This window comes from Apodemus sylvaticus, chromosome 23 (genome assembly GCF_947179515.1).
Source record: "Apodemus sylvaticus chromosome 23, mApoSyl1.1, whole genome shotgun sequence".
In the NCBI taxonomy this organism is placed as follows: Eukaryota; Metazoa; Chordata; class Mammalia; order Rodentia; family Muridae; genus Apodemus; species Apodemus sylvaticus.
In genome coordinates, this window is record NC_067494.1 from 17143192 (window position 1) to 17164503 (window position 21312).

Consider the following 21312-nt stretch of genomic DNA (forward strand, 5'->3'; position numbering starts at 1 on the left):
AAGGCCAGCCTGGTCTACAGAGTGAGTTCCAGGACAGCCCAGGACTACACAGAGAAACCCTGTCTCAGGGGAAAAAAAAGGAAAAAAAGAAAAAAACCCTTGCCCCCAAACCCAAACACATTTTGACTTTGGGGCTGGAATGTGGCTTGCTTGGTAGGATGCTGCCCTACTGTGTGTGACACTTTGGGTCTGAATCCCTGCCACATAAAACTATAGTCCTAGCGCTCTGAAGGTGAAGATTGAAGTATACCTTCAAGGTCAGCTTCAGCTACAAACTAGAGACTAGCCTGGGCTATATCTAAAAAGATTGTCTTCTACTTGTTAGCGTCACAAATATTGCTAATATTTCAGTGTATCTCTGCCTAGAATCATAATTAAGACACGTCACAAATTTCAGCTTGTTACTGAGGATGCAACTTTGTCAACACAAACACTGATAACATGGCATGGACTTTTTAACCCTGTCCATGGACTCTCTGAGATGATGGATCACAAGCTGGCATAGGGTACAAAACCACTATGTGAAGAAAATATATATCAACCTAATACAAGCACCTTAAAGTGACTGAGACATTATTCCACACGGATAATATATGCGTTTGTTATTATCAGACTTCCCCAATACTGTGTATATTTACTAATTGATTAGTATCTCGTCACTATTGACTTTGTTAGTAGTCCCCTCCCGTTGTGTCTATGTGTACTTGTATGTTGATACAGAGTCTTGTTGTGTAGCATAAGTAGGCCTTTCACTCAATCCTCCTGCCTCAGCTTTTGCAGTGCTGGAATCATAGACATGAGTCATCAAACTTGGATTATGAAGCATGCCATGCCACCAGTAGGTAATGAGCTGGTCTTAATTTAGATCCAAGACACATGGGAACTAAATTATGTTTCTCCCGGCAACTTTAAGTTTTTGCTTCAGTTTTTCAGTGTATGTGCCAGACAGTTGCCAGCTGGATTCCTGTAACTAAATCATAAACGACCGAAATTAAGTAGGACACGTTTTAGGCATGTGAACGGACTTGTTTTCCAACGATGAGCATTTAGTCTTGCGGCCAATGAGGCGATCCATGCACCACTTCCGGGATCTCTTCCTGAGTGGGAACAAATGTGCAGAATTTGGCTTGCTGGGGGAGCTGTCAGATTGGGGGCACCGGTTAAAAAAGCAACAACTCTTTTTCAGTCTTGAGGTCCCACTGCAGCGGCTGACTGTCCAAGGTGGCAGCGCCTCCTCTCTAACCTCCCTAAGCAGCTCAGCCACAGAGCCTCAGCCAGGCAGGATGGTCTATCCATTCTAACCCAAGGACCCGATGCAGGGAAGAGGGGGAGAAAAAACCCATCAATCCCTGAGCTTCCCACAAGCCCCACCGATCATTGAACAGGACGTCCCACCAATCCCTCACTCTGAAGATCTCTGCCCTGAAAAGTTCAGCCTCCTAAGAAACCCTGTCTAAGCCTCGTCCTTTGTCCAGTTCCCTGTTGTCCAATCAGGGGCACAGAGGCAGCCACCCATGCTGGATTCAGCCCTTTTCCTCCTGGATCAGTCTCCCCAACAAATCTTTTTTATGAGATTTGCTGACTGGCTAGCATGGCTTTCTCACTGGAAGAAACCAAGAATCGAGGAAGGAGCTGAGCCCTGAGCTCCACTGGGGATACCCTCCCTGGGAGCTGAGGCACCTCTTGCTGAAGATGCTTCCTCTCATAGCCCTGTGGTTCCTGGGCTCCATAGTCCTGGGATACTTTTCCATCACCTCAGGAAGACATACTGCAAAGTCACACTTTTCTTTCGTGTATTAAGAGAACAGTGACACTGGCTGGTGGGAGAATTCAGTTGGCTGGGTGTGTACCTAGCATATACAAAACCCTGGGTTCAATCTCTAGTACTAAGAGGGTGTGGCAGGCATGGCACTCAGAGCCATGTTGGGCTCCACAGTGAGTCCCAGGCTAGAATGCAATACAAGAAAAGTCTCAAAAATGAATCACTGTACACACAGTACAAAAAAGGTTGAAATTAAAAAAAAAGTGTACAGTGGAATTAAAATATTGATGAGCCAGATACTAACACAACAAATTTTATTATTGAGGTTTTTGTTTTATGTTTTTGTTTTTGTTTTTTTTTTTTTTAAGGGTTTCACTGTCAGCTCTGACTGTCCTGGAACTCACTATGTAGACCAGGCTGGCCTCAAATTCAGAGATCACTCTGCCTCTGCCTCCTAAGTTCTGGCATTAAAGCTTTGAGTGGGTTTACAATTAGTTTTTTAACCCTGCTTTCAATCCTGAAAATGTTTCATCCACAAAACAGATAATAATCACATTTCCCTGGTGATCGTGTATGTAACAAAACAATGTTGAGAAATGGCTTGCACATTATTCCAGTTTTTTGGTTTGTTTGTTTGGTCGTATTTTCAAGACAGTATTTCTCTGTGTCGCCCTGGCTGTCCTAGAACTTGCACTGTAGACCAGGCAGGCCTTGAATTCACAGAGATCTCTCTGTCTCTGCCTCTTGAGAACTAAACAACTAAAGATGTGTGACACTGCAGATCAGCCTGCTGCCCCTCAGCAGACTGCTACTCCTGGGAACACAGCCAGTCTCGCCTGATTTCCCATTCCCAGCGCACTCTTAAACACTCTTAAAGTGGCTGTTTACACCACTTCCTTGAGGTGCTGGGGAATGGAGTTGCTGACCAAGTTTAGCATCTTGGACCTGAGCTCCAGCCTGCAATGCACCACCTCCCCAGAGGAAAGCCATGAGGCTTGGGCACAATGCAGAGATAGATGCTGTCAGGCAGCTACTGGAGTTCAAGGCTGCGGTGGTTGTGGGTGCAAGCGGTGGTGGTGAAAAAGCTCTCAGGATCCCGATGACTCACCACTGCTTCGTCAAAGACCACGAGCCCACTATCCAGGATTCCTACTGGAAAGAAGCAGCCCTGGACTACAGAGGAGGCTACATCCTAAATGTGCTGGATACCGCTGGCCAGGATACAGGGCGGGCTCTGCAGGACCATGCTTGGCAGTGGGTGATGGCCTGCTGGGCGTCTGTGCTCTTGATGACCCATCGTCGCTAGACCAGCTGCAGCAGATATGGTCCACGTGGAAGCCTCACCGCAGCCTCTGGTGCTAGTGGGCATCACGTGTGACCTGGTGAGCACTGCTGAAGATGCTCATGCTGCCTCCGCCACCACAGTCCTTGCTCCCAAGCTGGGAGTCCCCTTAATGAAGACCTCAGCCAAGAGGCAGCAAAGTGTGGGAAGCCTTTGCCCTCATGACCGTGAGATTCAGAGCCCAGGAGGCTGGGGCTGCATCAAACAGGAAGATCAGACGCCACAAAACCATCTGTAGCTGTGGCTGCTCTGTAGCCTGACGATCTTAGTTAAGTCAATTGACCCTTGTCTCCTGTCAAGCTGACAGTTCTCTTGTCATAACATTTCCCCACCCACCCACCCACCAAGTAAGTTTCCACGGACATTTTTTTTTATTGTCATTTTGTGAGGAGTGTACCTTGTTGGCTATGTTCTGTGAAACTCTATGCAAAATTAAATAAACGTTCTCAGCATTCAAAGCTAAAAAAAAAAAAAAAAAAAAAAAAAAAAAAAAAAAAAAGATATGTGACACCACCACCTGGCTATGTATGCCCTTTGTGTTCAGTAATTTTCACTTTTAACTATTTTCAAGGCTATAGATGAGTTCATAATTTTCTGATTATTCTGTTAAGATGACTTTTTTCCACTTTTATATTTATTCCCATGGTTCATGGAGTTTTTCTTTGCTTGTTTTTAGTCTTTTATTTCTTCTTTAAGTAATACCAAAGGATTATGAATTAATTGGGGAAGTTCTCCACATTTTAACTTACATTGAAAAATTTGTCTTAATTTAAGAAAAAACATAAACTGAAGCACACCCCTGGTTTGTTTCCTTCCCTGGCTAACCTACTATTTGCTGTTTAGGTCAGGCTGGCTTTGAGTTCATGGAAGTATGCCTGAGGCAGGATACACTGTGCCTCTCTAGAACAGAGGTGATGGAATGTACCGCCGTGCTCAGGGATGTCATAAGAATAAAGAGCGTGGCCCGAGACCTTACCACACACTTTCACTTCTTGTGCACCCTTCTGCAAATGCGTGTGTCACCTACCACCATGACCTAGATCTGGGAGCTGGTTTTCCCGACCCAGAATTAAGTAGCTGTAATGGGGGTTGTGTAGACTTTAACCTTCCTTCCTCCATCTAGTTCTTGCTGCCTCATCCAGCGGTGTATGCTCAGGCAGTCCTGCTTCTCTCCTCACCTTTGTTCTGGGAGTTACCCTCATGCCTGCAAGCTAGATTTTGAGTTTCTTTCTTTCTTTCTTTCTTTCTTTCTTTCTTTCTTTCTTTCTTTCTTTCTTTCTTTCTTTCTTTCTTTCTTTCTTTCTTTCTTTCAAGATTTATTTATTTTTATGTATGAGTACACTGTTGCTGTCTTCAGACACACCAGGAGAGGGCATCAGATCTCATTACAGATGGCTGTGAGCCACCATGTGGTTGCTGGGAATTGAACTCAGGACCTCTGGAAGAGCAGTCAGTGCTCTTAACCTCTGAGCCATCTCTCCAGTCCCGATTTTGAGTTTCAAAAGCAGACATGTTTGTTTTGTTTTCTAACCCTCTTGTGATAGCTAGTCTTGGTTGTCAACTTGACTACATCTGGACTTAAATTAAAAACGGAGGGCACAGCACTGAGGAACTGCTTAGTTTGATGTAGGAAGATCCACTTGTAACCCAAATCTTGAGGTAGGAAAACACATGCCTTTAAATCGGGTCATACCTTCTTCTGGAAGCCTTGATAAGGACTCGGAAGAGGGAAGCTTTTGCTCGTTGCCTGCTTTCTTTGCTTTGCTGGCAAGCCCGTTCCTTCCCTGGCATTACAACCCACTCCTTCAGGATTCCAGCATCTACTGAAGACCAGCCGAGACATCCAGCCTTGTGGACTGACCAAGTTCTGGATTCTGGGACTTTCTGTTCATAGCCAGTCATTGCTGAACTAGGCGGACCACAGCCTGTAAGCCATTCTAATAAATTACTATATATATAACAATACATATAAATAAAAATATATATTCCATATATATGGGAATATATGCATACATACATATATACATGACTGTACATACTGACACATATATTCATTTAAAAAGTTCTGCTACTCTAGCTAACCCTAGTGCATGTCTAACACACAGATGACAGGTCTTAGTAAATCACTGGTTCTCTAGTGTTTATGCTAACCCCTATAGATTTTGTCTCTAAGTGTGTGGAGAGAGATTGACACATACACATTTCTATGCTAGGGAGTGAATCTAGAGCCTAGAACATGTTAGGCGTGTGCTCTACCACTGAGTCATATTCCTAGCCTGGTGACCTTTTATGTTTTGTTTTTTTCGAGACAGGGTTTCTCTGTGTAGCCCTTGCAGTCCTGGAACTCACTCTGTAGACCAGGCTGGCCTCAAACTCAGAAATCTGCCTGCCTCTGCCTCCCAAGTGCTGGGATTAAAGGCGTGTGCCACTGGCCCTGGTGGCCTTTTTTAAATTATAGGATTATTCTCATAAGGTCAATCTTGAGGTGTATCATATTCTAAGAAAAATTATTAGGTTTTGTTAATATTTGTGGTCACTTGATGGGCTAGGCTGAAAAATTTTAGAGACAGGGTCTCATGGAACTCAGGTTATCTACAAACTTGTGTAGTTGGTATACAGACACTAAAAACAAAAATTCACTAACTGATTAGTTATAAAACATTACTACAAAATTCTTTGGTATAGTAGTAAGGTTGGCAACATTACAATCAATATTTCTCCTTGGAAATTTTTCTATTTTTAGGAAATGCCCAAATTTCCATTTGGATCTTTCCACTTATGATAATTTATTGTGGCATTTCAGATTTTGAAAAATCAAATAAAATGAATATCTATTAAACAAGAACCTTGAACCCCAAAGGAATCTAGTTCATCCTTTATTTCTTTAAAAAATCATTCACTTGGCCTTGTTGGACATCAAAGGGAGGAGAGGCCCTTGGTCCTGGAAGCCTTGATGCTGCAGTGTGGGGTAATGCTGGAACAGGGAAGCGGGAGAGGGCTGATTGGGGAACAGGGAGAGGGGAGATGGATTATGAGAGTTTTGTGGACAGGGAACCAAGAAAGGGGACATTTGAAATGTAAATAAAGAATATATCTAATAAAAAAAAGTAAAAAAAAAAAAAAAGAACTACTTGTACAGTTCTGGCACAAATGATATGGGAGTAACTAATCCCCTTTTAATTGGAACTAAGGTCCACCCCTATATCTGACTGTTAAAGTTTCTAAAAACCTGAAACTAGACAAGTCATAAGTCTTGGCAGAAAAAAAAATATTCACTTACTTGCATAAGTGTATGGAGTGGTTACATGCTGTAACTCCCTGTAGAGGTTAGAGGACAACCTTTAGGAATCTGTTCTTTCCTTCTGCTGTGAAGTTTTAACCAGAGAAGTCTGCTTGGACATGGGTTTAAGGTAATGCAAAGTCTATTAGCTGTCTGGGTGTTCCAGATCCGAGTGTGCAGTTCTTAGTCTTTCTCATGGTGAGCTTTTAGGCACAAAAACCATGTTCTCGGTTGACATACTTCATTTAACAAAAGCAGTTAACTAGAAGTGGATTACAGACTTCAAAACTCAAGCTTAGCCAAAACGCAATTACTTTCCCAGAACTCTAGACCTTGATGAATTTGGCCTTTGTTTTCCTTTTGGCATGCTACCATCAGAAAACTGATGCTTATACCTACACTGTGGAAGCGGTACTGATTAACTATATTGAATGTCTGGAAAGTAGTTAATGGTATCGATGGACTGAATATTTAATTTTTAGACAGTGAGTACAGACTGGGGATATGGCTCAGTGTGGAAATTGCTTGATGTGCAAGTGTGAGGAATTCAGACATGAACATGAAAGGTGAGCCTGGCCTCATGGCTGTAACTTTAGCATCGCGGAATAGACGGGTAGGTCCACTGGCTTGTTGGCCGGCTGGCCAGCTGACATGCCAAACTCCAGGTTCAGCAGGAGACCCTATCTGAAAATACGAGGTGGAGGAAGGGCCGAGCCTACGATTTCCATCCACGTAAGGGCACAGCACACGTTAAGAATGGAATTGCAGAATAACATTAAATCTATATAAGTTTCTGAAGAACTGCCAAACTGTTTTGCCTCATGACTGTATCATTTTGCATCCCTATCAATCAGGCATGAGGATTCCAGTGTCTCCATGCCAACACTTTATTTTCTGTGTTGGTTTTATATTACCCAGCTTACTAAACATGAGTGCTGGTTTGGGTTTGCATTTCAGTGGCATGGCACATGTGTTGTAGACTGTGGCAATTGGTAAGCGATTGGAAAGATGTTTACTACAGGCTTCTGTGTCTGCATGTGTGTGTGTGTCACCGTGATCCAGTTCAGGGCCTTGCACATGCAAGTGCTTTTGCACTGTGCCCCATCACCAGCTCAGGCCACTTTTAAGTCCAGTAACAAAATGTTGCATTGTGGGAGTTACATGTTTATTCTAGATAATGGGTCCGGACCATATAGGTATAGGTTGCCTCTTCAGTCCTTCGTGGCTTTTGGCCTATAGAAATTTTTGTTTGATGTTCATGTGTCAGTTTTTGTATTGTTGCCTGTGCTTTGGGTCCATAAATTAGTAACAGGTCCCATAATAGGAAACTTTTCTGGATATTAGACCCTTTTTTACACTTTTAAGACTCATCCATATTGAGTTCATGTTTGTTGTTTAAAGGTAGAGTCCAGTTTCACTGTTTTTCATGTAAATATCGCACTTCCTCGGTACTAGCTGCTGAAGACTGTCCTTCCCTGGTTGAGTGTCCCCAGGCTCTATGGTTTCTAGACTCTATTCTATCTGATTGGTCTACATGCCCGTACCATGCTGCTTCAACTGTAGCTTTAAAATCAGGAAATCTGAGCGGCCCAGTTGGTTCCTTTCCAGATACTGTAAAGTCCCTGTTGCCTTGAGCACTTGTGTGCACTCAGCAGTGTGAGTGTGGAAAGGGTTCCAAGGAGGGATGATGGTAGCAGTCACCACCCATTAACTCACACCAGCATGGAAACCCTGGGAGTGCCTCTGTGTGTGCCATGCCCAGACCAGCAGCTGGATGTAAGGCAAGAGAAGAGTTGGAAAGAGAAGGACAGAGCCCCAATTTGGGTTCCCATGGCCATTGCCAGTTCACTGTCAGCTTGATGAAGACAGTCAAGGGCCCATTCCCTGAGCCCTGACCCAGGAAACCCAGATGGGCAAAGGTAGCCCCAAGTGCCTCACATTGCGTTTCTCTTTCTGAGTTCCCAGTCGGCTCTCCTTGATCTTATTTAAGCCACATCAGAATGCAATAAGATGCAGTGAAGCAGTATTCTGCAAAACCAGAACAGGGAAGTGGGAAGGGGTGGGTGGGAGGACAGGGGGAGAGAAGGGGGCTTATGGGACTTTCGGGGAGTGGGGGGCTAGAAAAGGGGAAATCATTTGGAATGTAAATAAAAAATATATCGAATAAAAAATGTTTTTAAGGGAAGAAGAAAGGAGTTACCTTGGTACCTCAGCATCTCTCTCGGGAAGGAAGGTGGGCCCTCCTACCTAGTTGTAGGCATAAGGGCTTCTCTAAACCCCACTCGGCAGGGAAGCCATGGGCTGCAGCTTTTACCACCCAGAGACTGCACTTGTCCTTCAAGGCCCCACCCACCTTTGAGGAGTCAGCTGGGGCAGAGGGTGGCTATGCAGCTGGATTGATCCAGACCTGGCCTCCCACCATGGGAAGATCTGTTCTGCCCTCAGTCACTTGCAGCTCAGCAGGTCAGCTAGGGTCACATTGCTCCGAAAGCTGGGAGAAGCAGTTAGAGGAACTCAGAAGAGAAAGAGAGAGGGGGCATTGCAACAGTTCACTGGCAGCCCCGGCTGGGTGACATCTGCCTGTCCCTTGTTCCCTAGTACTGGCTTAGCCAGAGGTGCCCAGCCAGACCCCCCTGCTGCCCATAACAGGTTAGAGTCTCAGATCTTTCTCATTTTCCCTCTCTTTCAGGCCTTTGGTCCCTCCCATCTCCCTCCTCCCCCTCCTTCCATTCCTCCCTCTGTCCCTCCCTCCCCCCTCCTTCCCTCCCTCTGCTTGAGACTCTTCAAGCACTAGGCTTCCTCCCCTCCCTTCTGATCTCTCCCCACTCTTCCATGGTGAGGTCAGAACCTCGGAACACATCTCTGGTTTTGTCTTTGTATGTTTGTCCAGATCTCTGGCTGAGTGCTGGGCAGGCATCGGGGAGACTCGGTGCCTGCTCACTGTTGGTACTCTCTCTAGGAAAGAGCGGCCTACACTTCCTCACCCTGGCCCCTTTCCTTGTGGAGAAAGGGCCCTTATGTAAGGACTTATCTACAAATGCCACCAAAGGGGACCGTGTCTCTGAAATAACAAACATGTGAATGGTATTTTCCAAAGCAGAAGAAAGCTGCTAAAGAAGAGAAAAGTAGGACATGTGCTTAAAGGTCCTTTAAATGGGCTGGTAGTGTGGCTTAGTGGTAGGGCACTTGCTTGTATGAAGCCTGGGGCTTAATCCTCAGCGTGGCAAAAAGAAAATTTACAAAATGTAAAACAAAAGGAGAGACAAGGCAAAGTAATTCCAGGTAATGTCCAGATAGAACACAAAGGCACTTTAAAAAAGTTTATACTTTTTTGTCGTTTAATAATTGTTTTTTGAGATTATAATATAATTACATCATTTCCCCTTCCCTTGACTTCCTTCAAATGCTTTTTGACAAAACAAATCAAATCATCCATCAGATCTACTTTATTCCTGTCATCTGTGTTGACTCAGTTATACACTGTTCAGTTGTTAGCCGACGGGGCCTTGTCCTGCACTGGAGTGGATATTTGACATAGTTTAGAAATTGTCTTAAGTTCTTAAAAACACTAGATGGTCTGTAGTTTGTCACTGGATGTCATTAATATGAAAATTCTAATTCTTGAGTTTCTCTGAAGCCAGAGCCATAAAAGAGAGCGGGAAAGAGAGCACCTTCCCTTCCACGTTTCTCCTGGTGCCCGCAGGACTCTGTCTCCTTCTAATCTCAAAGTGAAGTCACCGGCCCGGGCCGGCCTTTGGGGAGTGTGGTGGAGGTGCGAGGGAAGGTCCACCCTGGCGAATCAGCTTCGATTTTTTAGCCAAAGGATCTTTGAACTGGGTCTCTTTAGTGGCTCCTTTTCCACCTTGACCACAAACAGAAAAACATTCCTATCGGACCCTCTGCTCGCTTGTACACGTGGGTGTTCTGGGCTCCAGGAAGCCAATCCTGAGTCGCCTATTGTCCTTGTCTTCTGGCCCAGGCTCCCTTCCAAGTCCATGCGTCACCTGCCTGGTGCTCCCCGGCCAGTGACCTCCCTGCCGCCCTGCTCAGGCAAAGAGCCTTCTGCTCATGCCCACTCCTCGGCTCCTGGCAACATCCGCCCTGGCAAGAGAGAAGGGAAGGCGGAGCCTGAGAAAAAAGACCCCGAGAAGAAAGTAGCCAGTGAGCCCCCAATAAAGGGCAGGGCACCATTAGTGAAGGTGGAGGAGGTCACAGTGGAAGAGGGGACAGCCGTGAAGCCACCTGACCCCAGTAAGAAGGGACCAGTCTGTGCTGGGGTGCGGTCCGGTGCTGGGGTGCGGTCCGGTGCTCTGTGCTTGCCCCGCCCACGAAGGGTTTTATTTAACTCCTTTTTCATTACTGGGTATTGGAAATTCATATTCTCATTCTTTCTCTTCTCCTTCTCCCTCTCTCCTCTTCTCTCCTCTCTTCTCTTTGTCCCTTCCTTCCTCTCTTCATATCAACATGCTTATTCTAGATAATGCTTTTTGGCCCTATAGGTATAGGTTGCCTGTTCAGTCCTTCATGGCTTTTGGCCTATAGAAATTTTTGTTTCAGAAGAAAATTTGATTTTAAACATAGTTCTGGGGATGTGGCTCAGATGACAGAGTGTTTGCCTGGCACAGACAAGCCCTGGGCTCCATATTCAACATCAGTAAACCAAGGATGGGAAAGGACTGTACTCTCCACATGCTGGAGGGGAGCGGGAGGGACCAGGCTCGGGAACTTCTCTGGGGACAGGGCCAGTCTGAGGGAACTTTACCTCTCCAGCTCCTCCTTCTCCTTCCTCTCCCTCTCCTCTTTCTCCCTTTGCTCTCTGGCCAGGCACCTCTTCTCAGCCAGCAGCCTCGTAGCCTCTTCCGGGTCGGTGGTGCCTGCAGAAGTCTTAGGAATGATTTGTCCTCTTGATGGTGTCCTTTGCCTTACAGAAACTTTGTAATTTTATGATGTCCCATTTGTCAATTCTTGCTCTTAGAGCATACGCTATTGGTGTTCTGCTCAAAAACTTTCTCGCTGTACTGATGTCCTCAAGGGTCTTCCCCAATTTCTTTTCTATTAGCTTCAGAGTGTCTGGCTTTATGTGGAAGTCCTTGATCCATTTGGATTTGAGCTTAGTACAAGGAGACAAGGATGGATCAATTCACATTCTTCTGCATGCTGACCTCCAGTTGAACCAGCACCATTTGTTGAAAAGGCTATCTTTTTTCCATTGGATGTTTTCAGCCTTTTTGTCGAGGATCAAGTGGACATAGGTGTGTGGGTTCATTTCTGGATCTTCAATCCTGTTCCATTGATCCTCCTGCCTGTCACTGTACCAATACCGTGCAGTTTTTAACACTATTGCTCTGTAGTATTACTTGAGGACAAATCGGCAACCAACAAATTGGGAAAAGATCTTCACCAATCTTACATCAGACAGAGGGCTAATATCCGATATATATAAAGAACTCAAGAAGTTAGACTCCAGAAAACCAAACAACCCTATTAAAAATGGGGTACAGAGTTAAACAAAGAATTCTCACCTGAAGAACTACGCATGGCAGAGAAGCATTTTAAAAAATGCTCAACTTCATTAGTCATTAGGGAAATGCAAATCAAAACAACCCTGAGATTTCATCTTACACCAGTCAGAATGGCTAAGATTAAAAATTCAGGAGACAGCAGGTGTTGGAGAGGGTGTGGAGAAAGAGGAACACTTCTCCACTGCTGGTGGGGTTGCAAATTGGTACAACCACTCTGGAAAGCAGTCTGGCGGTTTCTCTGAAAACTGGGCACCTCATTTCCAGAAGATCCTGCTATACCACTCCTGGGCATATACCCAGAGGATTCCCCACCATGTAATAAGGATACATGCTCTACTATGTTCATAGCAGCCCTATTTATAATTGCCAGATGCTGGAAAGAACCCAGGTATCCCTCAACAGAAGAGTGTATGCCAAAAATGTGGTATATATACACAATGGAGTACTATTCAGCCATTAGAAACAATGTATTCATGAAATTCTTAGGCAAATGGATGGAGCTAGAGAACATCATACTAAGTGAGGTAACCCAGACTCAAAAGATGAATCATGGTATGCACTCACCAATAAGTGGATATTAACCTAGAAACCTGGAATACTCAAAACATAATCCACACATCAAATGAGGTACAAGAAGAAATGAGGAGTGGCCCCTTGTTCTGGAAAGACTCAGTGAAGCAGTATTTGGCAAAACCAGAACGGGGAAGTGGGAAGAGGTGGGTGGGAGGACAGGGGGAGAGAAGGGGGCTTATGGGACTTTCAGGGAGTGGGGAGGTAGAAAAGGGGAAATCATTTGAAATGTAAATACAAAATTATAACGAATTAAAAAAAAAAAAGAAGTCTTAGGAACTACACCGGCAGTCACGGTTGACGATGGTGCTGTGTAGGTTGCTGGAGAAGGGGCCGGGGTTGGACCGGGTGTCGAGGCTGGGGCAGCTGTACAAATAGGTATAAAGGGAGAACCAAGTGGAATGAAATGAAAATCCAAGGAACAGAACAAACACTGGTGTGCCCCACACACCAGGCCTGGGGTCCATCGTTCTCAAAGAGAAGGGAGCACACACCGCAGGATTCTTCTGTAGCCAAGCAACGATAACAAAACTGCATGTGTGAGACATCCAACCGAGCTCACACTCTGTCACCAAGTCTTCTTTTATAGCAATTACATCAGTTAGCACTATCTACCAAGTGGCAGGGTCTGTGGGAAGCCCGACTCTGAGCAGAATGAAGGCAAGGTTCTCCATTTGCCTTTTATCGCAAGTATCTCTGTGCTTTGGTAACTTAGTTAACCACAGCATCAAAGCCTTTTAATGGGCATCATTATCACCCAGGCCACACCCAGGACTCAGGCTGGGCAGGTAGCATCCAATGGAGAGGCTCCTTTCATTTATTCTGATTAAGGTTTAAAATACCCCCACCACCGTCCCTGTTTGGACACAGGATTTTGGTGTAGTTGGGGTTGGTTCAGAGACAGTTCTCGATCTTCCTGCTACAGGTGCCTGACTTGGGATCACAGGTGTGCACCACTATAACTTTGCTACGTGTCATCTTTTCTCGAAGGTGTGGTGGTACACACTTTTAACCTCAGCACTTGGGAGACAGCCTGAGTACACGGTGAGACTGTGTCTCAAAAGAATCTACCCAGAGCTGATAGGAACATATCAATGCAGATAAGAAAATGTTTAGGGGGTGGGGGAAGTTCTATCTAATCAAGTAGTCTCATCCATTTTAAGTAGCCTTTTCTGTTCTCTGAATGCTTCGAGCAGGTATGTACAGACACACACATACACACACACACACAAACACACAGATCCATATATGCAGTGAAGGTATATCTGTCAGGGCACGTACAGGCGGGCATGTACGTATGGAACCAGATGCATATATAGGCAGGCACATATAGACCCAGATGAATGTACAGGCGGACACATATAAACCCATACGCATGTACAGGTGGGCACGTATAATCCCATACGCATGTACAGGCGGGCACACACATCCATACGCACAGTAAAGGTACAGCTGTCAGGTCTGCTTCCACATTAACGCTTCTTCAGAGTGACAGTGTCTTCACGGTCACTGTATCACTGTATAGCTGCATAATGCCAAATACATGTTCTTTCAGGTCAGACTCCCTTCAGCTTGGTAAGGAAAACATTTACTCCAGAATTGCCTGCCAGACATAGGCCCGGACAATGCTTTTGGCAGAAGAAACCTTATGTGCAGGAAAGGCGGGTCCATAGCCAGAATAAGTCTCTACTCCAGGAAGGACAAAGTGTTGTCCTTTCCACGAGGGAAGTGGTCCGATATAGTCATGTCACGGTCACCCCAGGGAATAGCGCCATATCTGGGGCTCAGCGCCTAGTTTCTGCTGTTGGCGGTTCTGGCGCACCTCAGCAGCTGCAGCTGAGAAAACAGCTGACTATCCACAGAACAGACTGCTGTCTGCTTGATTGCTGAACTCCTCCTCAGCTGAAGTAACCTTTGATGAGCGTTTACAGGGGACACAACATCTTCACGTCCTTTGCCCATTTGAAGAGATCCGTCCACACACTTCTCTTCCCCAGATGTCTTTCTAACCAATTCTCCAGTCATGCTTTTTCCAAGGCCCTCACCCTCCGGCTAGTCCAGTGGCTACAGCTCATGAGTCAGTGACTAGTTGAGAAGCTAAGTGGCCATTTCCCCTTCTAACAAAATCTGTCCTACCGGAAGTTCTTCCCACTGTGAAGATGGCTCCTTACCAGTGTCTTTCAGAGTTGTCCCATGTAAGGCTGCAGCTGCCCACTTCTGGGTGGTGCCTGCATAATGTGCAGAGCCATCAGTAACCAGGCCCCAGTCTTCCTGCCCCCAGTCAGCTGGTCATAGAGGACACCCCCTAGGCTGCAGGCACAAGCAGGCAGCAGACAGCATTATAACAGAAGAAACCATAGGCATCTGCACAGCCTCTTCATGTGACTTGCTTATGCAAGGATTAGGGTTTCCCTTGCCCAAGGTCCCACAGGCAGTGAGTTGTACCGTCAGGTGAGAGATCCAGGTTCTGGTCCTAGAGGGTGGTTTGATGGCGGCATGTTAGTAACAGTTTGCTCCCCTTGTGTATGCAGAGGTGTCTGCACTGCCACAGATGAACTCTCCAGGAAATGGAGAGTCTGCACAGAGCCCACAAGGAGTCGCTTCACAGCTGTCCAAAGGAACCACAGAGAGGTGAGCTCAGCAACTGAGGCCTTTTTCACTGAGGAAGGATGTGTGTGTGTGTGTGCGTGCGTGTGCGTGCGTGTGTGTATGTGTGTGTGTGTGCGTATTACAAAGTGCCGTGTTCACCACAGCCAGTTAGAATGCCAGAGTTTAACAGGAAGGTTTATTTTTCTCCTTAATTTTCTGTAGAACTTGTATCTCTAAGAAAAGGGGAGTCCCTTTTTCTTTACTCCCCATGGTGAGATCTGAGTATGTCTTAAGGACAATAACCAACAGCCGGCCGACCTCACCAGTGCAGGCTGGCCACCCTGGCATCTTGGAAATCTAAAGCAGAATTAAAAATGCAAGGCCATGTGGGCCACAGAGAGAGCTCAAAGCAGAACGGTCTGTGGAGAACAGAGATGGAGAGGAAGGGGAAGGGGGTCCCGTTCATCCTGTACCAAGAGTGCTTCGAAAGCCACAGTTTCTGATGTACAGAAACGCTGGGTACAGTAACCCCAGGACTTAAGGAAACTGAGGCAGGAGATTGTTGGAGATCTGAGACTGGTCAGCACCACGGAGCTAGACTGATTAAACCCAACACAGATAGGATGGTTGGTTCGTGACTGATTCCAGCACATAGGAGACTAAAGAAGTTGGGTTTGAGGCCAGCCTGGGCTACAGAGTGAGACCCACCCACCTACAACTCTACAACAAGGAAAAACACGTGAAACACAAACAAGAAAAGTAGATCACGGTGGCACACACTTATAATCCCAGAACTTGGAATATTGAGACAGGGGTATCTGATATTCAAGGTTACCCTGCCTCCGCCTCACCTCTAGGTTGAGACCCTGTCTTCTTGCAGGGACAATGAGAACTAATTTGCATCTTCACATGTATAAGGATTCAACTCCCACCCCATCCCCCCTAGCCCCCCACCCCACCCTGTCCTCCACCCACTGCGTCCCTGCCAGGATCTTCAAGCCCCGAGCCCTCTCCTCACCCATATTCTTTCTGCATAACAGATTCCCCATGAAAAGCATAGAGAATTTTATGGGCATCAGGTTCTCAGACTGGTTGACCTGTCACTCACTGTGTAGACCAGGCTAGCCTCATTTGCAGAGATTCCCCTGTCTCTGCCTCCTGAGTGCTAGCACTATAGCTTTCTACCACCATGCCCAGACTCACATAGAGTTGAAAAGGGGTGGGACCAGTAAAATGGTCAGCAGGTAGAAGTGAGGGTCACCAGTCCTGATGACCTGAGTTCCATCTTCAGGACCCATGCTTCAGAAAGAGAAAACTGACTCCTCAGGCTGCCCTCCGACCTCTTCTTGCACACCATGGTATGGCACACAAATAAATAAATGTAATTTAATTTCTCTTTAAGACTTGAGAGTCGGGAATGGCTGTGCATGTCTTTCATCCCAGGCAGAGGCAGGTGGATTCTGTGAATTCAGGGCCCATCTGGTCTGCATAATAAGTTCCAAGAGAGCCAGGACTACGTAGAGTTACCCTGTCTCAAAATAAAATAAAAATAAAAAATTGAAGAACTGATGATGACCTGTTTCGGTTGTAATGACCTATTCTAAAAAATTGTCCTATTCGATAAGTGTTATAAGTTTTTCAAATCTAAGATGCAAATTTGTCACAGCTCCCTATCTGTATTTGCTAATAATGATATGGTCAGTGTTGCATCTTTCTTTATTACTATTATTGGAGGACTCACGTGCGGAGGCTAGGGGACAATCTTGTAATGTTCAGGATTTCATCTGGCAGGAAGTGCTTCCACCTCCTGAGACATCTTTATGCCCCCCCCCCAAGTTTCTATTTTATTTCAAAGCCGTAAACTGATTTTAAAATAATTGTTCTAAAAATAAGCTTCCTTTTAATTCATCCCATGTCTGACCTTTCACATCCCCAGTTCTCCAGATGTAGAAAAGCAGCCAAATGAAAATGTAATGTCTGTACAAAGTGAAAAGTTTGAAGAAATTATAAACTTGCCTGTTGGATCAAAAGCGTCCAGCTTAGATGTCACCAGTGAGAACCCAGCAATTCTTTGAAACCAATTTTGGCCTTTAACGATGAAGGGACTCTTGGGCCCCTACCTCGGGTGGATGGAGTGCAGACACAACAGACCGCAGGTGAGCTAGTTGTCAACTGCTTTATGTGATTGTCAGAGTGAATGGTTGTTTTGTTCTTTGAGGGAACGAGGAAGCCACTGTAGAAAAGATTGTGGGTGATCATGGAAGTCGAATTTTGAGATGCCTTGGGTAACGCCTAGGCCCTTCCTGCCTCCCTCTCAGTCCCAAGTACCCAAAGACCAGGTCAAAGACCAGCCTTGTCAAACAGCACTCGTGCCAAGCACCAGACAGGCTCCATGTTGGACTAGACTTCTCTGGGCTTTGTCCCTCTTCCTTGGGTCATCAATACTTCCAGACTGCCTTGGGCTCTCTTGCCATTTTTCTCATTTGGGTTTGCTAACCTTGTTCCACATGTTTTCCATCCTTTTAAAACCCAAAACGACGCAGATAGGATAGATAGGATAGCAGTAGTAAGAACCAAACCCCAAGCCAGGCTCCCACTGAGCCTGGGTTCTTCTACTCCACGTTCATGGTGGCTGAGCCTGCCTGTGCCTCTCTCACACAGTCCTCGAGTCAAGTTGACCTGATGTCTTCATACAAAGAGAGCAATAGCTAGCTGAAATAAAGAGGCATATCACGCTTTACTGCTCAGTGGCCATTACCAGCTCCATAACTCAGTCTCAGCCATCAGGGCAAATGGGATAGGCTAGCTGGCTCACACCCTCAGCAAGCCTGGGTTTGGTCTGCCTATCTTCCCAGAAGATCAAGTTTATCAGCATTTCCTCATACTGTTCCTAGGAAGAGAACTGGCCAAGTTCCAGATACTGAAGTGGAGTCAGTAAAGGACTATGGTTAAACTGTCTGTGAAGCCAGAACAACTTTGACTAGGAAGAGGCCCCTGAGGAACCGGTCTCCTTCTCTCCTCTGGGGTGTTACCGGCCTTAGTGGAATGTCTTCTAGCTCATACCACCTGGTTTTGTGATTGCTAAGCCTTCAAAGCAGCCTGCTTAATGTTCTGCTGCTAGAAACATGACGGGCGCCTGCTGCTTCCTGATTTGTCCTACACTGTAACTGCAGGGAGGAACAGCTCCCACCTGGCACTCTGCTTCCCTGTGTTTTAATCATCCTTTTCCTTTCCACCATCTTTCTCCAAGAAGTAGTCTAGGCTCCGATCTCAAGCACTGCACTGTTCCTTAGGGTAACCATTCATTTATAAACATTCCTTCGCTGTCCTTTGAAGTTTAGAGCCCTAAGTGTTGAACACTGAGGACACAGGACCAACGACCTTGGTTTTCTCAGAGGTTATGGGTTTAAATGACCTAAGCAAGGTGTTTCTAAGTTTGGGGTGTCCCCTATGCTGACGGAAAGGGTCTGCATCTTTTCCTTTCCAAACTACACCTCTGCCCCATAGCAGGCGCCCGAGTCTTCAGATTACATTCCATTTAACTTTAGTGCCATTTTCCAAGTCTGTTGGAATTTTCATATACAGAGTGGATTATTTAGTAATTACTCAATACATGATGTGATGTTTTGATATGCATGAGAACGATGGCATTGGGAAGGGCTATCACTGCTTGGTTGGTTTCTAGCAGTGCCCCAACTGGCATGAGCATTTTTGCATCATTAGATGCCCATTCTGTACATAATGTCTGGTGAGCTAAGCCATATTCTGGGGGCAAGCCTCAGGGACCTTGATTGAATCCTCCCAAAACCTGGTGAAGGTAGGTATTATTCAGAGATGAAGAAACAGAGGACTTTAGATAACCACGTGAGGGTGAGGTCGGGGCTGGAGCTGACTCTGGAATCTGTGCTCAGTTTGCCAGACACAGCCAAAGGACGGTGCTACAAAGCTCTGTGGCTAACACTACCCGAAAGAAGAATGTATAAAAACTGAGAACTAAAGCACCAGGAGTCGGATGGCTGGGCCTACCTTAGCCCTGCGACAGTGTTATGAATGAAGCCAGCACACATCAATGGTCATGGGCTGCAAATATTAACTTGTTCCCCCTTCCCCCGTTTTCTTCTCCCTACTGTTACCATGGAGACATAGCTCCTCAATTTATCTGGAATTCAAACCACCCCAGGGGATATGACTGCAAGCTTTGAGAGAGGCCCTGCAGGCAGAGGGGGAAACTGCAAAGCCTCAGGCCCTTCCCATTTCTCACACTCTTGCTCTTTTCTCTTCTCTCCTCTCTCTTTCTCCCTTTCCCAAGGTTCCTTACAAACGGAATGCTGTGGAGATAGAGATTTTACACAATGGTTGCTCCATTTGTAAGTATTCTCAATTTGAAAACAAACCACCTCAGCGAGGGAGCATTTCTGCCTTGTAGCAGCCACCACCACTGCCACTACCCCGCCCAGAGCAAATTCTCTTGAGGACCAAGAACCATCCACAGACCTTCGCAGACCTCACCCAAGCCCACTGGGACTAATTAGACACCACATACTATGTAGCCCAATCTGGTCTCTAACCCATAGTAATCCACCTGCATCAACTTCCTTATTTTGGAACTCACTCTGTAGACCAGGCTAGCCTCGAACTCAGAAATCTGCCTGCCTCTGCCACCCAAGAGTTGGGATTAAAGGCGTGTGCCACCACTCCCCAGCCTGCATCTACTTCCTAGGTGTTGAGATTAAAGAAATAAGCCTCATGATGTGCATTCAAAACAATAAATAGAACAACAACAGCAAAAGCAAACAAACAAAATCTTATTTCATGATGGGACCACCATGGCAGGCAGTGCTTGCTGACAGATACCAGCCCTGGAGACAAGCCACGATCAGTCCCTGAGTCCTGCCTGGTACAAGGAGTACACCTGCTCCCGGAAGTCACCCTCTGGCCGCCACACTTGCTTCCACATCTCTTGTACACACACACACACACACACACACACACACACACTCAAAGCCAACAACCAGAAAAAATTGTTTTCTGCTGGGAACGGTAACACAGACCTGCAATCCAGCATTCAGGAGCTTGAGACAGGAGAACATACAGTCTGAGTCCATTCTGGGCTGTATAATAAGAACTTATCAAAACAAATATAAAACAACACCAAATAGAACACCTGCAGTGTGCATTATAATAATTAGTTTCAGCCCTGAGGTGGTGGCACACACCTTTAATCCCAGCACTCAGGAGGCAGAGGCAGGTGGATTTCTGAGTTTGAGGCCAGCCTAGTCTACAGAGTGAGTTCCAGAACAGCAGGGCTACACAGAGAAACTCTGTCTCAAACAAAAACAAAAACAAAAACAAACAAAAAAAATTAGTAAGTAGAAATATTGCTTTTTTTTCCCTTGTAATTTATCTTATGTGAAAAGAATCTTATAAAACTGCAGAAGTTGATGGAGCAGAATGGGACTCTGGGCAGTTAACTGTTTTTCTTTCAAAATGAAATAAAAAAGAATGTAGCATTTTAACCACAAAATATAATATTTTAACATGATAGATGTTATTGTTTGGGTCAATATTAATTGCCAGGTATGAGAATGGCAATAGGATTTATTTAAAAACAAAAAACAAACCAACCAACCAACCAAACAAACAAAAACAAAAACAAAAACTCATCAAAAAGCATGGCTATGTCCCATTCCCAGTTTTCTGAAGAACCACCTCAGGGCTACAGAGCTAAACAAAGAATTTTCACCTGTGGAATATAGAATGGCTGAGAAGCACCTAAAGAAATGTTCAACATCCTTAGTCATCAGGGAAATGCAAATCAAAACAACCCTGAAATTTCACCTCACACCAGTCAGAATGACTAAGATCAAAAAGTCAGGAGAAAACAGGAGTTGGTGAGGATGTGGAGAAAGAGGAACACTCCTCCAATGCAGGTTGGATTGAAAGTTGGTACAACCACTCTGGAAGTCAGTCTGGCGCTTCCTAATTCAACTTTTTATGCTTATATTTTACATTGAGATGTATTTCTGTCTCCTATAAATGGCAACGATCTCCAGGAGGTGGCGGCAGTGAGCTACTAGGATGATCAGTCAGTTTTCAGAGACAGTCTGGTCATTTTCTCTTCATTCCCAGAATCTGCTTGCTACACTTTCCGGTAAACAGGATGCTTACTGAAGCTGCCCGGAGTAAAAACTTCTGCTCCCCTAATTTTGCTCTAACTGTGCTACAGTGATCAGAGAGGATCCACTCA

At 45.5% G+C, this 21312-nt stretch overlaps 2 pseudogenes; both read left to right on the forward strand.

Moving 5' to 3' along the window:
- Nucleotides 1-17250, forward strand: part of LOC127673528 (ensconsin-like) — a 188071-nt pseudogene extending 170821 nt beyond the window's left edge.
- Nucleotides 2675-3364, forward strand: LOC127674128 (GTPase ERas-like; annotated as a pseudogene).
- Nucleotides 17251-21312: the final 4062 nt, after the last annotated feature.